Source organism: Schistocerca serialis, chromosome 2 (genome assembly GCF_023864345.2).
Source record: "Schistocerca serialis cubense isolate TAMUIC-IGC-003099 chromosome 2, iqSchSeri2.2, whole genome shotgun sequence".
Lineage (NCBI taxonomy): Eukaryota > Metazoa > Arthropoda > Insecta > Orthoptera > Acrididae > Schistocerca > Schistocerca serialis.
This window is the reverse complement of record NC_064639.1, coordinates 568526196-568547329: the sequence shown is the minus strand read 5'-3', so window position 1 is coordinate 568547329 and position 21134 is coordinate 568526196. Positions and strand designations below refer to the sequence as shown.

At 42.0% G+C, this 21134-nt stretch overlaps 1 protein-coding gene and 1 pseudogene across 6 annotated transcripts in view; both read right to left on the bottom strand.

Moving 5' to 3' along the window:
- The window catches only part of LOC126457568 (nuclear receptor coactivator 7), a 799075-nt gene that overhangs the window by 748824 nt on the left and 29117 nt on the right, over positions 1–21134 (bottom strand). The window lies entirely within an intron of this gene.
- LOC126458853 (5S ribosomal RNA) lies at positions 16653–16770 on the bottom strand (annotated as a pseudogene).

Here is a 21134-nt window from a genome sequence, read left to right as displayed (position 1 = left end):
TATATGTATGTTAGGTATATGTATGTTAGGTATATGTATGTTAGGTATATGTATGTTAGGTATATGTATGTTAGGTATATGTATGTTAGGTATATGTATGTTAGGTATATGTATGTTAGGTATATGTATGTTAGGTATATGTATGTTAGGTATATGTATGTTAGGTATATGTATGTTAGGTATATGTATGTTAGGTATATGTATGTTAGGTATATGTATGTTAGGTATATGTATGTTAGGTATATGTATGTTAGGTATATGTATGTTAGGTATATGTATGTTAGGTATATGTATGTTAGGTATATGTATGTTAGGTATATGTATGTTAGGTATATGTATGTTAGGTATATGTATGTTAGGTATATGTATGTTAGGTATATGTATGTTAGGTATATGTATGTTAGGTATATGTATGTTAGGTATATGTATGTTAGGTATATGTATGTTAGGTATATGTATGTTAGGTATATGTATGTTAGGTATATGTATGTTAGGTATATGTATGTTAGGTATATGTATGTTAGGTATATGTATGTTAGGTATATGTATGTTAGGTATATGTATGTTAGGTATATGTATGTTAGGTATATGTATGTTAGGTATATGTATGTTAGGTATATGTATGTTAGGTATATGTATGTTAGGTATATGTATGTTAGGTATATGTATGTTAGGTATATGTATGTTAGGTATATGTATGTTAGGTATATGTATGTTAGGTATATGTATGTTAGGTATATGTATGTTAGGTATATGTATGTTAGGTATATGTATGTTAGGTATATGTATGTTAGGTATATGTATGTTAGGTATATGTATGTTAGGTATATGTATGTTAGGTATATGTATGTTAGGTATATGTATGTTAGGTATATGTATGTTAGGTATATGTATGTTAGGTATATGTATGTTAGGTATATGTATGTTAGGTATATGTATGTTAGGTATATGTATGTTAGGTATATGTATGTTAGGTATATGTATGTTAGGTATATGTATGTTAGGTATATGTATGTTAGGTATATGTATGTTAGGTATATGTATGTTAGGTATATGTATGTTAGGTATATGTATGTTAGGTATATGTATGTTAGGTATATGTATGTTAGGTATATGTATGTTAGGTATATGTATGTTAGGTATATGTATGTTAGGTATATGTATGTTAGGTATATGTATGTTAGGTATATGTATGTTAGGTATATGTATGTTAGGTATATGTATGTTAGGTATATGTATGTTAGGTATATGTATGTTAGGTATATGTATGTTAGGTATATGTATGTTAGGTATATGTATGTTAGGTATATGTATGTTAGGTATATGTATGTTAGGTATATGTATGTTAGGTATATGTATGTTAGGTATATGTATGTTAGGTATATGTATGTTAGGTATATGTATGTTAGGTATATGTATGTTAGGTATATGTATGTTAGGTATATGTATGTTAGGTATATGTATGTTAGGTATATGTATGTTAGGTATATGTATGTTAGGTATATGTATGTTAGGTATATGTATGTTAGGTATATGTATGTTAGGTATATGTATGTTAGGTATATGTATGTTAGGTATATGTATGTTAGGTATATGTATGTAAGGTATATGTATGTTAGGTATATGTATGTAAGGTATATGTATGTAAGGTATATGTATGTAAGGTATATGTATGTTAGGTATATGTATGTAAGGTATATGTATGTAAGGTATATGTATGTAAGGTATATGTATGTAAGGTATATGTATGTTAGGTATATGTATGTTAGGTATATGTATGTTAGGTATATGTATGTTAGGTATATGTATGTTAGGTATATGTATGTTAGGTATATGTATGTTAGGTATATGTATGTTAGGTATATGTATGTTAGGTATATGTATGTTAGGTATATGTATGTTAGGTATATGTATGTTAGGTATATGTATGTTAGGTATATGTATGTTAGGTATATGTATGTTAGGTATATGTATGTTAGGTATATGTGTGTGTATGTTACGAAAGGAACACTATACACAGTAAATAGCAACGAATTTATTGACGCTGTACTACGCGTTTCAAATTGTAACAGTTCACCGAAAGGTACATGTATACATCAGTACCTGTATACAGTAGCCGTCTGGCACGTAATCAAATGTATGACATTTCTTCTTCAGGTGGGTAATAATTTGGAAGTGAATACCAGAGCCAATACGAACGAAATACGAGGGAACAGCATATACGTGGTTGGACTGAAGAGTTCCAAGCAATTACAGAGAAGCTAACGGAAAATTACTTTATACTCTGGAGAAAATCCTTAACACAACGACCGAGCCACCTTTGCAACAGATCTCTCTCGTTCCCGGAACATTCGCTCATTCGTAGCGGGCAGTACGGTTCGTTTCAGTGGCCAGGAGACCAAACACGTTAGTTCACCGGTCGGTTCACGGGAAGCACCCACTTTTAACGTTCGGTCGTTTCGTAGCAGACAGCCGCGGCGCAGACGTGACCGCCGGGAAAACAGCGGATCTGGCGCCGCAAGAAAGACGGCTTCGGCGCTCGCTAGAAAGCTGGGCAGAGCCAGGCGACGCGACCAGACGAGACGGACTGCACAGGGAAAAAAGCGCAGGCCGCACCGTGCGCCGATGCTCGCCGCTTCCTGTCTGCTCTCCCGTCTACTCGCCTCCCAACTGACAAAGTGCAGTGCGTAGATCTGCCCTTTATTAGCTCGTCCGACGTTCTACCTTTTACCAGTTACACCCACATCTATAATCGAGACACCTTACGGTGAGCGGCATGGGGCACTTCTCGTGGCACAGGAAATTCCAAGTAATCCTACTTTTCCCGGATGTACTCTCTCTTTGAATCTGAGTAGTAAACCTCTCCATGAAGCGCAACGCCTCTCTTGCAGTGTCTGGACCAGCAATGATTTTGCTGGAACTGTGCGAACTAGTGATAGGACCATACCACATTCTGTGACGCAAATTATAAGGCACCATTTATCAACAAGCATATATCGAACAGAAAGGGACGGGGGGTGGGGGGTGGGGGGGAGACTGGCTCATAAGTTCCCATGCACATTTGAAGCAGATAAGGCAGCAAAACTGCTTTGACGAAACCTCAAACAAAGGGTGTCATCACGCCTAGAAGAGCGGTAACGATGTTTTGAGTGAACAGCGACTTGTGTATGGGTCGTATCACAAGAGACCCTCCTCATCGGCAATGAAATACTGTGGCCACCCATTTCCTTGCAAAGGTCGTTAGTTCTGAAACGGTTGGGTACCAGTCGAACCATCTTCCTTGTAGTTCAGTTATCTTCGGTACGACGGCATGTTACAGGCTGGTAAGCGATTTATCACAGGGTGGAGAGTGGTCATACTCCCTCAGGCGCATGCAGTGGGATATTTCTGACAATCACTACTGCCCCATCACCTTAACCTAAAATATTTAAGGTTTCACTAGACGTGACCGATCGCCTAAAAATACATACAACCTTACGTACAGGCTATTCCTCTTTCTTCTTTCCGTGTCCCCAAGTTTCATTTCCTTGAGATCAAAATCACAGTTTCACAGGCTGAAAAAGACGTCTGCATTCGATGTCTTGTCCCTTTAACCCGAGCTACAAGTATTATAATAGACTTCAAGCTGAGATATATAGGAAGATTTATAAGAAAATGTGATTCAGCTACGAAAGAAGTAGCTGACAAATCACCTGGTCCTTCGATTAAAGCGTACTGCTCATCCATCTGGGGCCTCCGCTAAGATGAATTAACATAATAGATGGATAAGATCCAACGAAGAGCGGTGCAGTTTCGTCGTGTTTAGTGGACACGGGAGCGTTATGCAGATGTTGTAGCTCACGGAGCATAGATGTAGATGTGAATTATTTACTAAGACAGTTTCGTTCACTGAAAATGCATTTGATGACTGGCAACCACAGAAGAGAAACTTGGAGACACGGAAAGAAAAAAAACGAGGGACAGACTCTTACGAGGTCCTGTTACAGATAGGAACATAGATTAAGAAAAAAACAATATGACCCCTGTAGCTGCATGCGGTACCGTATGTCTGACTTACGTGACGGAAATAGCCTTAAGATTATTAGCAGTATTCTGGCTGAAAGTGACGTAAACCATTCACTATATATCAAATTTAACGAAAGCGGACAGAATAATCAAGTTTTTTCTTCACAGTACGGATGACATTATTGATGATACGCAAAATAAATTTTACAGGGAAGGAAAAAGCAGTTTCATAAACTTCAGTATTAACACTACCTAAATCGGCAGCTTAAGGTCTTAAGAAAATTTTATCTCGGTCAGGTGGAAAACAAGGTAACAGTTATTGCCTGCAATTATTTTGATTGCAAGACAGGATGTAGCATCTAAATATCCTGCAGTTATAATGGTTAACTTCATCAAGTAGAGGAATATTTTTGACATGCATCCACAGGAAAAAGTTAATTTTTCCAATTCCACGATGATAAACAATATGCCAAGAGGGAAAAATTAGGAAAGGCCATTTACACGGTAATGTAATCAAAACGAAACACGGAATGGCAGATTAACAACTGAAGAACCTGTTGCAAATCGCAAGGTTGTCTTTTCTGGGGTTGAAAAACTTTAAGCAAAATATCAGTGTACAGGGTTATTCAGCTGCCCTTACCGATGTCTCTTCATGCAGCCCACACTACATCTGTATTACGAACGGTATTCTGACAGACGACAGCCACATAATCGATTTATGTTCCATCTCAGAGCTTTGGACGACTGCTAGCTAACGGAATCACACTGCAAAAAGTACGCGTGAGGATTGACGATGAGTTACACGGTAGATTTGGACCACTACATACTTTACTTTCGCCATACTTCTCCAATTGTCTCCAATCTTTCTTTGTGTAACTAGCGATAGGGTCATACGGGTATTGGACATGTCTGCAAGTTTATTTCGTTGATGGTACTTAGTCTTTCGTAAACTGTTCAGAAACGTTGCCGTCTGAAGTGTGTTTTACCATCAGAAACAACGAAATTAACAGATCAACATGGGAAGTGTGAAATCGACAGCTTTCTGATATATAACCCAGTGAAAAGATTATTATATGACTCGCCGCGTTAATGTGCTGAAGAAGCTTCATAAACAAAACTTCTAGAATAGGTCTGAGGTGACTTCGCATGCTTTACCAGTTATTCTGCGACGTTTTGACGTGTTTCAGCTAAATCATCCTGTACGCAAAGTCCACTACTATCAAAAACCAATAACGATGGAAAATTTATGCTTTTGATAAAAATCTGAGATCTGTAGGAAATGTGAAGCTACGGCCTCTTAGCAGAGGGCAGCTCCAAGCAATAACAATGCAATGATTACTTTGCATCAGCAATAGGGGTATCACGCACACTAATTTCCGGTCTGTTCGTGGGGTAGTTCTCCCCAACTGTTGAGATCCTACTGATTAGCAACTAAGCTCTGTTGCGAAATCTCTATTATCATGGCACTATTTGATGGAACTTTCGGATACCACCACCACCACCACCACCACCACCACCACCACCACCACCACGTCTTATTACTATTCAAAAGCGCAGTCCACTTCAAACTTGGTCAGTAATGGGGTCGCTCATGATATGAAGGCAACGGTCCACACGGGTTTTGCTCACGTCGATGCTTTGTCAATTTAGAGAACCATTCCGTTATTGCCCATACGAAAATACTGGAAAAAGTCTCCAGAAAATTAATCCCACGTAGGGCTCAGTAGCATGCAGTACTGACAGTAAAAAGCTTGATACTAAGATCGACTTACGGCCGAAGTGGTATTTATCGCAACTACTAGTAAAAACACACATAAACGTAAAGAATAGGTGCATATTTTATATACGCAAAAATTTAATTTTGAGTACATAAGCTTAAGAAAAAATGCACAGAACAACCTGAGGGAAGGGAAGTTTTAAGAGCGGATTAACAAGTCGGTCTGAAAACGACTCTTCGTAATATAAGAAGGTAAATGTGGTTGAAACGACGGACAGGTTGATGTCAAGGAAGATGAACGAGAGATCTGGGAAATTTTATCTAAAGAAGATGAGCGGAGAGCTGTACTAACCACTAAATCGGAAACGTTGAAGGTCAATGATAAATGTCGCCAAGATTCCGAACGTTCTGCCACTCGGGATCACTATTACAAGTGATAAAGCTTTATTTTCGGCACAAATTACCTTAAATTAATTCCATTGTTTTTATGCAATCTGACAGATTCGCATCACAATTCAAGTGATCGATAACCAACCAAATACTATTAACGTGATCTGATGTCTCTCTGTAGACAGCAAACAAACGAAAAACAAGATAACAGTGCGTGACTGACAACAGCACGTCCGTTTCAAGACTATTATACTGCAATTTATTCGTCGAATAATAAACAGTGATCAGAATCTGACAGACGATTGCAATAAGTGGCGATTGCCAACCATGTAAAATTTCTTAATATTACCATCGATATCTTGTTTTCTTAGAACTGTGACTAGGGAGTAACTGTTGTTTCAGCATCTCGAGACTGTATAAAGTGGCTAAATATAATTGAATAATCAAAAAATGGCTCTGAGCACTATGGGATTTAAAATCTCAGGTTATCAGTCCCCTAGAACTAAGAACTACTTAAACCTAACCTAAGGACATCACACACATCCATGCCCGGGGCAGGATTAGAACCCGCGACGGTTCCAGACTGAAGCGCCTAGAACCGCTCGGCCACCAACGGTCGGCCTTAAATTATCACATTAGCAGCAAAGGTGAAATAGATTATCTTGTGGAGGACGTAAAATAGTGGGCATTACAGAGTTTCGAGAAAGAATACAATAGTCATCATGTCCGAATACTGAAAGTTCTGTCACGCATTTTGAGGACATCCATATGATTGTTTACCACCTATCAATGCAGAATTACAATCCATAGTTCGGTTGACCGTTGGCCGCCTCTACTGGACAAACTTTTTAGTCTGGCATTTATGTTTTTTCCGTCTTGTTCACGGATGGATCGTTGAATAAAGATGCCTTATATGACCCTGGGCGATTAGTTATTAAACTATCTTCATTACGGGAAATATGTAAGTTCTTGATGAGTGTTGTTAGGTACACACTTAAACCGGTTCCTGGGATTTTCTAGTAAGCTTTTTGTCAAGTATTAGCCGTCTTGCTCTGAATATCTTTTAGCCCTTACGTGCAAGCATTTCTACGCTCTCTCGGGAGCAAAACAAGCCCATCTCCTGTTAGCCGGACATTGTACAGAACTTTCGTAATTCACCAGTACTCCGTTACAGACCGTTTAACTTCAAGTAACATTTTTCGTAAGTAACTGCAGTTTCCCTATACCGTACCAATAAATCTAAGCCTGACATTCGCTTTACCTAAACTGAGCCTCTGGATTGATTCCCACTTTATATCATAGTTCATTATTGCTGCTAAGACTAGCTACAGTTGCAACTCGTTGAAAGAGTCAGCGTGTCTTGAAGTGAATAACTTTACCTTACTGCAAGGTAAGATCTAAAGAATTCTGGAAGTATTGAAATTTATGTCTCCAGATTAGAGAAGGATACTGCTACGTTAATCTGTTCAGCTTACTCTGTCGGCCTGACAACCGCGTACAGAACGAATGAACAAAGACTACACTGGCGTACCTCATTTGGGAACATCAAAATTAAAAACGAGTAGAGCAGCAGTGAACGTTAGTTTTGACATAAGCTTCCCAATTTAAGTGTATAACCGCTACAAAGTATCCAAACAGAACGCTACTAGACTTCGCTTGAGGTTAGTGTGAACCGCCATCTTTCTGCGCGTCTGTTTCCGTTTGCATTTGCTATGTGCCGTGGCCTCTAGTCATCTGAGGCACATTCATGCTCATACGGGCGTATATACTCAGCAAGCCACTATGTAGGGTGTATTAAAGCCCGACTGCAAATACTGCGGGAATGGAAAATGCTATTGATGAGCTGTTTTCACAGAATGGATTGGTAGTTAGGGACGCTATTGTTAGCAATAAACGTTTTGTAATAATACTTGGGAAGTACGTTTTTGTGCAGACATACAATTTTTAAGTGGGACAATGCCTATTGACCCTAACAAACTAAAAGTAAGGTAAATTAGAATGACATTGGCGTTTGTTGCAGTATTGTAGTTCGAGTCGTTTACGAGATATCCTATTTTGAAAAGTTCCCACACCGACACTTGAGCAATACCTGTGGTAGCACACACCAAAGAACAACGCAGGTGTGTATACACTAACTACGTGTGTTCTTACCAATAACGAGGCAACTAACCATCACAGGTTGTGTTGGAAATTATCACCGGCAACAGCAATACATGCTTCCAGTCTGGTATGGAACGAGTGCTGCACACGTGTTAGTACTTCACCTGAAATGTCCAAGCACGCTACAGTAATACGGCGATGCCTATCACACCTGGTGTAGTTAGTGTGTCCTTGCTCACAGCGTGTTTCAGTTTCAGCTCCTCCCCCCCCCCTCCCCCACCCCACATACACACAGCCAGAAAAATGTGTGTAGGCGTCAAATACGGGGAACAGACCAGCCAAGGTACAGGTCCTCTGCGTCCTTTCTAACGATTTACAAAAAATTTGCGAGGACACGCTGTAGTACTTCGTGCACTATGCGCTGGACAGCTGTCATGTTGGTACTTTAAGTCCCTCAGTCTGCAGAAGAACGTCTTCTAGCATCCGTGGAAGATGTTCCGCTAGGAGGCTACGATACTTGTACGCGTTCAGTGTTCGCCTTTGACAAACGGGCCTATGAGCTGATAGTTCACTGTCCCACACGACACGTTTACACTACATGGGCGCTGACGTTCCACCTGACGGAGCCAACGGGGCTGTCAACAGAGTAATAGTGCATGTTTCGGCTGTTTACCTGGGCGTGATTGGTGAATGTGGCTTCATCGCAAAATAAGATACATCATACAACTTTAGTATTATGTCTTAATGCCTATGCACAGAAGTTAATACGATTCTCATAATCGTTTCCATGCCGTTCTTGATGAAGAGGGATGTGGCAAGAATAAAACATGTCGACGGAGAATGCAGAGGACATCTGCTAACTCACCTCTTCCTCGTGCGATTGCGCGGGTGCTAACGTGCGAATAAATTGCAGCAGCAGCAGCAAGAAAATTAATTTCCTCTTGTTCTGTGGTCACTTCCTTCCATATGTCGCTTAAGTGTTGCGGTACCACTTTGACGTAAGTAGTTTAAGAGGTTGACACATAACTGCAGAGATGGTAAACGTTTTTTAGGACACTTATGATATACACCGTACTCCCAACGAACTGCATTGTTCCTACATTCTCCATGCGCCATGAGCATATCTGCTTTTTCTGCATTGGTAAATATCATCGTGCACTCACGACCTACTGCTTGGACGGTCACACAGTGATTAGCAAGTCGCAGTGCACTGAAGGAACAAACAAGCACGCTGTAAGCAAACATAACACAGTATATAGAAACTACGCAGGCTGAATGGTACGAACACTTGTCGGTGTGCAAGCTGATCAGAACACGATATCTGCGTAAGCGACTGGCACTAAAGTCCTGCAATAAACACCACAGACAGTCTAATTTACCCTACTTTTAGTTTGTTAATGTCAACTAGCATTGTTCCATTTAAAAACGTGTGCATTCGCACAAAAAAATACGGTTTCTAAGTATTATTACAAATTGTTTATTGGCTAACAATATGAACTCCTGACTACCAATCCATTTTGTGAAAACCGCACATCAATAGCACTTTCCAGTACTGTAATGCTTGCGGTTCGGTGATTCATCCTATATAGTGCCATGTAGGTGGGCAACTCGTTGCAGCATTAGCCACTCGGTCTCCCATTTCATTCACACGTGGAGCGAGATGGAGTCATGGGTACGATCTACTGCAGCTTCTAATGCTCGTGGCTCTTATTTTAGGTCTTTTTTTGGAGGCAGTGCACCTCAATTTTTTTCTCTAAATTGACCTCTATGGACTTTCTGCAGAGAAGTATGTCTTAATTTTAATCTTTCTAGTCGTACTTTCAGTTTACCAGCCTTGCACATCACAGACGTCATTTTACTTTTGAAAGATTCTGAGGTTTGTAAACCTCATAGTCCCCAAAATCGCCGTGGATTCCACACCTGAAGGTTGTTGTTGTTGTTGTGGTCTTCAGTCCTGAGACTGGTTTGATGCAGCTCTCCATGCTACTCTATCCTGTGCAAGCTTTTTCATCTCCCAGTACCTACTGCAACCTACATCCTTCTGAATCTGCTTAGTGTATTCATCTCTTGGTCTCCCTCTACGATTTTTACCCTCCACGCTGCCCTCCAATACTAAATTGGTGATCCCTTGATGCCTCAGAACATGTCCTACCAACCGATCCCTTCTTCTGGTCAAGTTGTGCCACAAACTTCTCTTCTCCCCAATCCTATTCAATACTTCCTCATTAGTTATGTGATCTACCCATCTAATCTTCAGCATTCTTCTGTAGCACCACATTTCGAAAGCTTCTATTCTCTTCTTGTCCAAACTATTTATCGTCCATGTTTCACTTCCATACATGGCTACACTCCATACGAATACTTTCAGAAATGACTTCCTGACACTTAAATCTATACTCGATGTTAACAAATTTCTCTTCTTCAGAAACGCTTTCCTTGCCATTGCCAGCCTACATTTTATATCCTCTCTACTTCGACCATCATCAGTTATTTTGCTCCCCAAATAGCAAAACTCCTTTACTACTTTAAGTGCCTCATTTCCTAATCTAATTCCCTCAGCATCACCCGACTTAATTCGACTACATTCCATTATCCTTGTTTTGCTTTTGTTGATGTTCATCTTATATCCTCCTTTCAAGACACTGTCCATTCCATTCAACTGCTCTTCCAAGTCCTTTGCTGTCTCCGACAGAATTACAATGTCATCGGCGAACCTCAAAGTTTTTATTTCTTCTCCATGAATTTTAATACCTACTCCGAATTTTTCTTTTGTTTCCTTTACTGCTTGCTCAATATACAGATTGAACAACATCGGGGAGAGGCTACAACCCTGTCTTACTCCCTTCCCAACCACTGCTTCCCTTTCATGTCCCTCGACTCTTATAACTGCCATCTGGTTTCTGTACAAATTGTAAATAGCCTTTCGCTCCCTGTATTTTACCCCTGCCACCTTTAGAATTTGAAAGAGAGTATTCCAGTCAACATTGTCAAAAGCTTTCTCTAAGTCTACAAATGCTAGAAACGTAGGTTTGCCTTTCCTTAATCTTTCTTCTAAGATAAGTCGTAAGGTCAGTATTGCCTCACGTGTTCCAGTGTTTCTACGGAATCCAAACTGATCTTCCCCGAGGTTGGCTTCTACTAGTTTTTCCATTCGTCTGTAAAGAATTCGTGTTAGTATTTTGCAGCTGTGACTTATTAAGCTGATAGTTCGGTAATTTTCACATCTGTCAACACCTGCTTTCTTTGGGATTGGAATTATTATATTCTTCTTGAAATCTGAGGGTATTTCGCCTGTTTCATACATCTTGCTCACCAGATGATAGAGTTTTGTCAGGACTGGCTCTCCCACGGCCGTCAGTAGTTCCAATGGAATATTGTCTACTCCGGGGGCCTTGTTTCGACTCAGGTCTTTCAGTGCTCTGTCAAACTCTTCACGCAGTATCATATCTCCCATTTCATCTTCATCTACATCCTCTTCCATTTCCATAATATTGTCCTCAAGTACATCGCCCTTGTATAGACCCTCTAGATACTCCTTCCACCTTTCTGCTTTCCCTTCTTTGCTTACAACTGGGTTTCCATCTGAAGGTAAGGACCTAGAAAGCACAGTAAGAAGGCCGTTTGGGAGCCGGCGAAGGAAGATTTGAAGTCACTTGGGTTGGGGAAGTACAAACCCAAACCCAGGGTTCGAACCGACCCCGTTACTACCACCAGTGGTCCAGATTAATTTCAGACTTGTGCTGTACCGGAGAAGCTACATTCTTGCCTCTTTTTTTAATACAGTATTTTAAAACATTTAAGTGAAAACCATAACTATGTAGCTATGTTCACGGATGGGTTTAATCAGGGGGACTCCTTTGGGTGTTTTGTTGTTTTGCCTTATCACATGCTCAAGATTCGGTTACTCAAGACTATGTGATTATGAATTGTACACCATCTTGAGGGCATTAGAGCAGGTAAGATGTGCTGCAACTACTAAATTACTCGACTGTTGCGACCTCCCAAGCGCCCTGACCTCTCTACTGCACATTTTCCCAGCAGACAATATAGTTCCAGAACACTCAAGTCATCCTTGTCCACCTACAAAGGCTGGTGAGGGAAGCGTCTTTGTGCTGCATGGCAGGGCACAAATGAATTAAGGGAAACTAAATGGCAGATGTAGCAGCCAAGGAGGCGCATAGCCGTAAGGTAGTTCAGCGTTTTATCCCCATACATGCTATCACCTCACTGTTGAGATACAGTCAACAGTAGATGCGAGGAAGAATAGCTGGCAGAAAATCCTAAGAAATTTTGGTCTTATGTCAAAGCGGTAGGTGGATCAAAACAAAATGTCCAGATACTCTGTGACCAAAATGGTACTGAAACAGAGGATGACAGACTAAAGGCCGAAATACTACATGTCTTTTTCCAAAGCTGTTTCACAGAGGGAGACTGCACTGTAGTTCCTTCTCTAGATTGTCGCGCAGATGACAAAATGGCAGATATCGAAATAGACGACAGAGGGATAGACAAACAATTAAAATCGCTCAAAAGAGGAAAGGCCTCTGGACCTGATGGGATACCAGTTCGATTTTACACAGAGTACGCGAAGGAACTTGCCCCCCTTCTTGCAGCGGTGTACCGTAGGTCTCTAGAAGAGCGTAGCGTTCCAAAGGATTGGAAAAGGGCACAGGTCATCCCCGTTTTCAAGAAGGGCGTCGAACAGATGTGCAGAACTATAGACCTATATCTCTAACGTCGATCAGTTGTAGAATTTTGGAACACGTATTATGTTCGAGTATAATGACTTTTCTGGAGACTAGATATCTAATCTGTAGGAATCAGCATGGGTTTCCAAAAAGACGGTCGTGTGAAACCCAGCTCGCGCTATTCGTCCACGAGAATCAGAGGCCCATAGACACGGGCTCCCAGGTAGATGCCGTATTTCTTCCGCAAGGCGTTCGATACAGTTCCTCACAGTCGTTTAATGAACAAAGTAAGAGCATATGGACCATCAGACTAATTGTGTGATTGGTTTGAAGAGTTCCTAGATAACAGAACGCAGCATGTCATTCTCAATGGAGAAAAGTCTTCCGAAGTAAGAGTGATTTCAGGTGTGCCGCAGGGGAGTGTCATAGGACCGTTGCTATTCACAATATACATAAATGACCTTGTGGATGACATCGGAAGTTCACTGAGCCTATTTGCAGATGATGCTGTGGTGTATCGAGAGGTTGTAACAATGAAAAATTGTACTGAAATGCAGGAGGATCTGCAGCGAATTGACGCATGGTGCAGGGATTGGCGATTCAATCTCAATGTAGACAAGTGTAAAGTGCTGCGAATACATAGAAAGAAAGATCCCTTATTTAGCTACAAAATAGCATGTCAGCAACTGGAAGCAGTTAATTCCATAAATTATCTGGGAGTACGCATTAGGAGTGATTTAAAATGGAATGATCATATGAAGTTGATCGTCGGTAAAGCAGATGCCAGACAGATTCATTGGAAGAATCCTAAGGAAATGCAATCCGAAAACAAAGGAAGTAGGTTACAGTACACTTGTTCGCCCACTGCTTGAATACTGCTCAGCAGTGTGGGATCCGTACCAGATAGGGTCGATAGAAGAGACAGAGAAGATGGAACGGAGAGCAGCGCGCTTCGTTACAGGATCATTTAGTAAGCGCGACAGCGTTACGGAGATGATAGATAAACTCCAGTGGAAGACTCTGCAGGAGAGACGCTCAGTAGCTCGGTACGGGCTTTTGTTAAAGTTTCGAGAACATACCTTCACCGAAGAGTCAAGCAGTATATTGCTCCCTCCTACGTGTATCTCGCGAAGAGACCATGAGGATAAAATCAGAGAGATTAGAGCCCACACAGAAGCATACAGACAATCCTTCTTTCCACGAACAATACGAGACTGGAATTGAAGGGAGGACCGATAGAGGTACTCAAGGTACCCTTCGCCACACACCGTCAGGTGGCTTGTGGAGTATGGATGTAGATGTAGAAGTGACAGTAAGTTGCGTCTCGAAGTGAACAATTCAGTCTCCTTCCAGCCACCCAGTCTGGATGAACAATCTCTCTTCTTCGCATAGGAAACAGCTCATTGAAGCATGGCTTCTGGCTCCATGGGAGGGCAGTGCAATGTGTGGTACTTGTGGCATTCACATCAGAGCCAAATATTTTAGTTGACTATTATATGTTCGGACGAGAAGAGAGCAGATAATTTGCACACAGATTTGCCCTTTGCTGAATGTGACACTACTTTTGAAGTTCTGTTAAATGTCAGAAATTCCTTAAAATATAATATGTATCTGAGAGGTTGGCTCATACGTGTTCTTTTGTAAGTAATCAACCAACCATTCGTCCCTGTGTAATTATCTTAGTTTTCCTTTTGTTTTACTTGTGTGTTATCTGGCAATTTAGTATATCTAACCACGCTCTCTTGTAGGATGTGAGATTGTATGTGCGAGCGTGGTGAGAACGGGACATTGCAACTTCGTATCAGATTGACTCTTACTTCTGTTGCATTTTCAATTTCTCGACCACATTCGGTTCTGTTTTTTGAAAGAGCGCCGATGAACTCGCAGTTGAACGCCCCTTAACCACACATGGACTGGCTACACCTCCCTGATACGCGATCCTAGCAGCGCGACTCTGAACTGATTTATTGTCTGTCACGTCAATTTGATGGCGGATCCAAATACTCTAGAAGAGAACGGTTCTCTCAACCACACTGCAGTTTATCACTTAATTCTCCCAGCGTACGTTTATTTTACATTCGCTTTCGCTATTGCTCATTTTTAGTGGTCGTTCCATTTCGTAATGGGATAATATAGGGACAGTGAGCGACATGTGTTGTCATTTGGTACCATCAGATTCTCTTTCGTGTAGTTTCTAATCAACTGAATTAAAATATAAGCTCTTCGTTCGGAGTTCAGTGTGGACTGGTCCACTGTAAAGAATAGTACAATATTTCAAACACATCTTGTTCCCGTCTGAACAGATGAATGCTCACTGTAGTCAAGAGCTTATTCGTCAGTCCTTATCGTTTGATTAACGTCCGCCCACATTGGAATGGAGCACATAATTACTCGAAACCAAATAATTGATAAATAGTGTCATAGATCAAAATGGAAACTTCTTGTGGGAGCTAAATCTGTAGCCATGTCGTTGAAATTTATTCAGTAGATACAATAAATTACAGTTATCGTCGTTAATACTTTAACAGCATCAGATAATAATCGAAAAAAGGAAGATATAGGTATCTGAGAAGAACAATGAAACTGCTTTCGAATTAGGGATGACGGCAGTCTGGAATTTCAGCGCTGTCTCTAACTTCTGCTGGCAGCAGATAACCTGCAACGCCCCGCCGCTTGACAGGCATGGACGCCTCCTCCATTTGTAAGCTGTGTCTGCGTCTGCTGCTGCTATCTCTCGAGATAATCTTTCGAGATCCTCTCAACACCAGCCTCGTGGAACCGTGCGGTGCCTGGAAGTCTCAGTGGAATCAATCCAAGCAAGAAATACAAGTATACGATCGACTGCCTGTCATCTCGGCCCGCATACCGAAGTGGCACGGCCTTTTGTAAAAGCGAAGATGTCTTAGCAGCGCAAATCGTAAGAGAAAGGAAAATATTAACTGTACCGTACTACTTAGTGTTGTAATTATGGATGAAAACTGGGAAGAACGTTATCTTACATGCGTCCTCGCACCTCACATTAGTGGAATGATACACGAACATTTTAAGCCATAGGTACAAAGAATGAAGTTTTATACATATATTACACTGTTTGTGTCTCTACAGCTATACTTTTCAAATTCCTTTGTAGTGCATGGCAGAGGTTACTTCCCATTGTTCCACGTATTACTATTTTTCGCCGCTCCATATGAATGCACCTCAGGAATAACGACTACTCAAATAACCTGCGCGCTATAATTGAGCTAAGCGTGTACCAGAGGTATCTACGTAGTGGTAAGAAGAAGATTATAGTGTATTTCTAGATTCGTAACTTAATTCGGGTTCTTCCAGTTTTGTAAGGAGGTCCCTGTTTTCAGGCATCTACCAGTTCAGTTTTTCAACATTTCATTCACATACTACTGTGTCAAATCTTTGGCTACCCGTGCGGCTCTTCTCTGTGTATGGTATGGGCTCCAAGAGCTTTTAGTAGCCAGTCTACTTTGTAGGCCACCTACGTTTTTCGATTACCCTATCAATGAATAGAAGTCTACCATCTGCTTTATCTACGAGTTAAAACTAAACTACTCCCGAACAGGTTATGAAGGCCCAGCGGTGTCATCCTCAGCCCATAGGCGTCACTGGATGCGGACATGGAGGGGCATGTGGTTAGCACACCGCTCTCCCGGCCGTATGTCAGTTTCCGAGACCGGAGCCGTTACTTCTCTGTCAAGTAGCTCCTCAGTTTGCCTCACAAGGGCTGAGTGCACCCCGCTTGCCAACAGCGCTCGATAGACCGGATGGTCACCCATCCAAGTATTAGCCCAGCCCCACAGCGCTTAACTTCGGTGATCTGACGGGAACCGGTGTTATCATTGCAGCAAGGCCGTTGGCATCTATGAGGTAAGCAATGTTTTTTTCAGATCTACATAAACTGACTCCCAAGTGTTTTCCAGAGTTGACTAATCCTAACTGTGACTTATTTATGTAATACACCGACAGAAAAAAAATCGCAACACCAAGATGGGGATCTGTGACATAAACGGAAGTTGTTAGGCGTGTTTCTACATCTGAAAAATGATGTCTATTCAAATTTCGGCCCAATCGCGCGTGAGTGGCGCTATTAGTGTCACTACGAAGACGCAAATTAGGTTTGCTTTAAATACACGCCGTAACGGTCGTGAGCGTTAGTTACCTTTGAGATTATATGTGGTGAGTTGATGTCAGAAAAGAATGCCTTTAAGACGACGAAGACATCAAATCAGTATCAACACCTCACTGAGTTTCAACTGGGTCGGTAATAGGGTTACGAGAAGTTGGTTGTTCCTTCCACAATCTTGCAGAAAGACTTGTCAGAGATGTGGCCACTAAATTATTGTCTCTTTCCCCAGCCCGTCTTTTCCACATATTCCTTTCTTCGCCGATTGTGCTGAGAGCCACCTCATTTCTCCAGCACATGCAGTAGGGTGACGTTCATACTACGCATATTCTTATACATACAGAAACCTAAAATATTGGCTCTACTATCTCAAATAATGAATACACTTATTATGTGAAAAAGAATGGTGAAGATAAATCATATTTGGAGCTAGCATTAGAAGATCAACAGAGTGATTGCAAAATGACCCTTCAGACGAACATAGTTATTCAGAATTACCTTTAAACTGTAGAGTCTAATATGGCAGATTAGTACAGTAGATTTAAGCTGATGTTCCAATCGCAAATGGTCCACGGAACGAACTATTATCGGTAAGCCTTCGTGTGAGCTCTTAATCTCTCCGATTCCTTGTATTTTTACGAGATTTACATATTGTGAAGCAACACATTGGTTCACACTTCTCGGGAGGTACGCTCTCAGAACTAACAGCAAACCACACCGTGATGGATAGTGACCCTTAGGGGTGTCCACCACTGGACTTAGAGTCCATGACGGATTCGTGCTTACGGAACGAGCCTGTGACGAAACGTCATGTTCCTTTGGATCTTCTGTACTTCCTGTGTCAGTGCTTTCTGGAAACTATGCCACACTGACTAGCAATATTCACGTGACGATCGGATGGGGGTTCTGTAAGCTACCTCCTTCGTTGATGGAACACTTCTGAAGGATTCTTCCAATGTATCACAATCTGGCATATACCTTTCCCATGATTAGTTTTAATTGTCGTTCCACTTCAAATTGCACAGAACGCCTTCTCTCAGGATCTTACTCCTTCCAGTGATTGCCGAACAATCTCGTAATACTAGAAACGCTAAGTAGCCTTTCAGCCTAATTATATGCAATACTTTTTTCTTATAATAAGGATCAACTACCAGTTACTGCACCAAGCGTCGAACCTCTGCAGGTCTATTTTTCAGGCGATGCAACTTCTGTGTACGAACATTCTTAATGAACTTTCCACGCAGTTACTGGGCGATTTATTTTACATTACGAATATGACAGAGGAATAACGACGCCAGCTGCATGATGGCACTGAAATAATTTAATAAGTGAAAATTTAAGCCTGGCCGGGACTCTAGCCCGGATTTTCCGCTTTACGCAAGCGGTCGCCTTTGTCGCTTCGGCTATCCGAGCACGCTTCCTGTCCAACCCAAATTCCCAACTTGTCGCACACTTTCGCAGCGCCCTTCTGTCCATCATCCCCGTTGCCCGTCGCATTTAGCGTGATTTCCGCAAGAGGTGCTTCCACACATCCACAGTGAGGATATCATGAAATGTCGTCAAAGCGTTGCTGTGTTCTGTTTGGTAGAAAGTTTTCAATCCAATAACGAAGCTGATCAAGTACTCCAGACTCTTGAATTTCCTTAATTCGACGACAGCGTAGAACTGTGTGGAACGCCTTCCGAAAGTCACGGACCACTGTTCAAGCCTGGACACCTTTGGGGTCTCGTGGATGAATAGAGCCAGAGGCATTTCCAAACGATCGTTTACGGAATCCATTACTGAGGAGCTGATTTCTTTCCTCCGGGAAGGTCGTAACAGGCGAGCATAAAACATGTTCCGAAATTATACAGCAGACCGTTAGAAATACAGCCCTGCAGTTGGTGCGTCTGTTCGACGGTCGATCTTGAAAAAGTTGCCTGCACGTTTTCCGGATCGCTTCGAGTGCTTCATTCCTTCAGGGACCTACAGTAGACTGCTGCTAGAAGAGGAGTAAGTTCTTTCCCATGCTTTACACAGGATCATACAGTTGTTCTACATCCATTTTATCATTACGCGATGGAGCTTCACAAAGAATTTATCAACTGTAGACAGCAACTGAAAAGTGACCACTAAGAAAAGTATGAGCCGATTATAGTTCCGCGGCATCACTTGCTATACCGAGGTATAACTGAACAATACTGGCGGGGTCACCCAGGCTCCGAACCGATCCTCTCCCAGCCGCGGCCATGGCGTGGCTACTTGTCGGACCGGTCGACTTTTACGATCACAATCGGCGGCCAGGTTGGCGGTCGCCCGTCAGAGTAACGCACACACACACTGTCCGCGGAAGCAATTAATGGCCGGAGCCTGCCTTGGCCCGCTTACTATTCGCACATGAGTTACGTCTGGACGTAATTAAAACACCGTTCTCAAAAGTGGGTCACCGCCCTGCTGTCGCGGAGCGACGCGAAGCACTCTGGCCAGGAGACAAGAAGGTCTGGGTTCATGCCCCAAGGCCGCCCTCTACACAAATAGGGCGTCCTCGAAAGAGCCGCCCACATGCTGGTCCCAACGCCCGATGTCTCGTACAGACCCGTCTCTGGGCGAACCTCATTAGACAACTTCTGCAATACTTCTGTACGCCGCAAGCCACCTTGCGGCGCGTGGCGGTGGGTACTTTGTGTACCACTGTCACTTCCCCTTTCCTGTTACACTTGAAGGTAGTTGGCTAAAAGAACGATTGCCAGTAAACCTTCGAGTGGTCGCGATTCTCTCCGACTGTACCTTCATCTTATTTTCGTGACACATACGTAGGAGGAAGCAATATATTTGTTGACTCTTTTGGGAATGTACGCTCTCTGAACTTTAAGAATAAACCAGACCGTGATGCAGTACGCCTCTGTTGCAATGTCTGCCACAGAAGTTTGCTAAGCGTCTATGACTATGATGCTTTCGTGCTTACAAAGTGAACCTGTAACAAAGCGTGCTGCTTTTCTTTGGTTCTTCAACGTATTTCACCTGTATCTCTAGCGAATTTCGCCCTGTAGTTTCGTTTTCACGCAGCTCAAAGTTTATGAAGTCAACTCCTGAAGTACATCTCGTTCAATGACTGAATTTTGTAGGTGCATTCAACAGCATACATGGATAGTGGCTGCGAAATGTGATGCGAATAGTTAGTTAAAGAAGTAATAAATTTAAACTTCAAGCCTGATGCGCCTGTTTAAATGCATGAAGAGCGAAAATTTAGTAAGCGATAAACTTTTCCCTTTCATCATTTTGTGGGAGCTGTCAATGAGAAAATTTTCGTAAAGGTTCTAAATTATGTGCAATGTTTATTCCATGTCAGTGAGTCCTCTCATTCGCAAATACTAGATGAATAAAATGAGTATTCGCGTGTCGTGGGCTACACTTCTTTTCCACCCCCACCTCTTTGATAGCTAGGTGTTTCTTATCCCCACAGCGATTCTTTTCAGACAGTAAGTAACGTACATACCAAGTCTAGTTGAAATCGGTCCAGTGGTTTAGGAAGAGATGTGGAACAACACAGATAAATACATATTCAAATTCCTATAGTATGTATGGATGAATGAATATTGTTGTCTTAATATCTTACTCACCTGCGGCACAAAGGTGGGAAGATGGGAAATTCCTTTTGGTAGGGGAGGTTGGGGTTGTTTTGGGGAAGGAGACCAGACAGCGAGGTCATCGGTCTCATCGGATTAGGGAAGGATGGGGAAGGAAGTCGGCCGTGCCCTTGCAAAGGAACCATCCCGGCATTTGCCTGGAGTGATTTTAGGGAAATCACGGAAAACCTAAATCAGGATGGCCGGACGCGGAATTGAACCGTCGTCCTCCCGAATGCGAGTCCAGTGTCTAACCACTGCGCCACCTCGCTCGGTTGGTGGGGGAGGGACGAGGGGTGTTACAGAGTAACAAACTGACAGCTCCCCTTTCCCTCCCCCCACCCCCACCCCCCCACCCCGAACCCAATCTCTGATGCCTGCCTGACGGAGAGCGAACACTTTGAAGAGTTCGTGTGAGGTCTGTTGTAACATTCGCGTAAGTCATCAAGCTGTAAGTGTAGTTAGAATGGTTTAGTGTCCCAGTGATTAGGTCT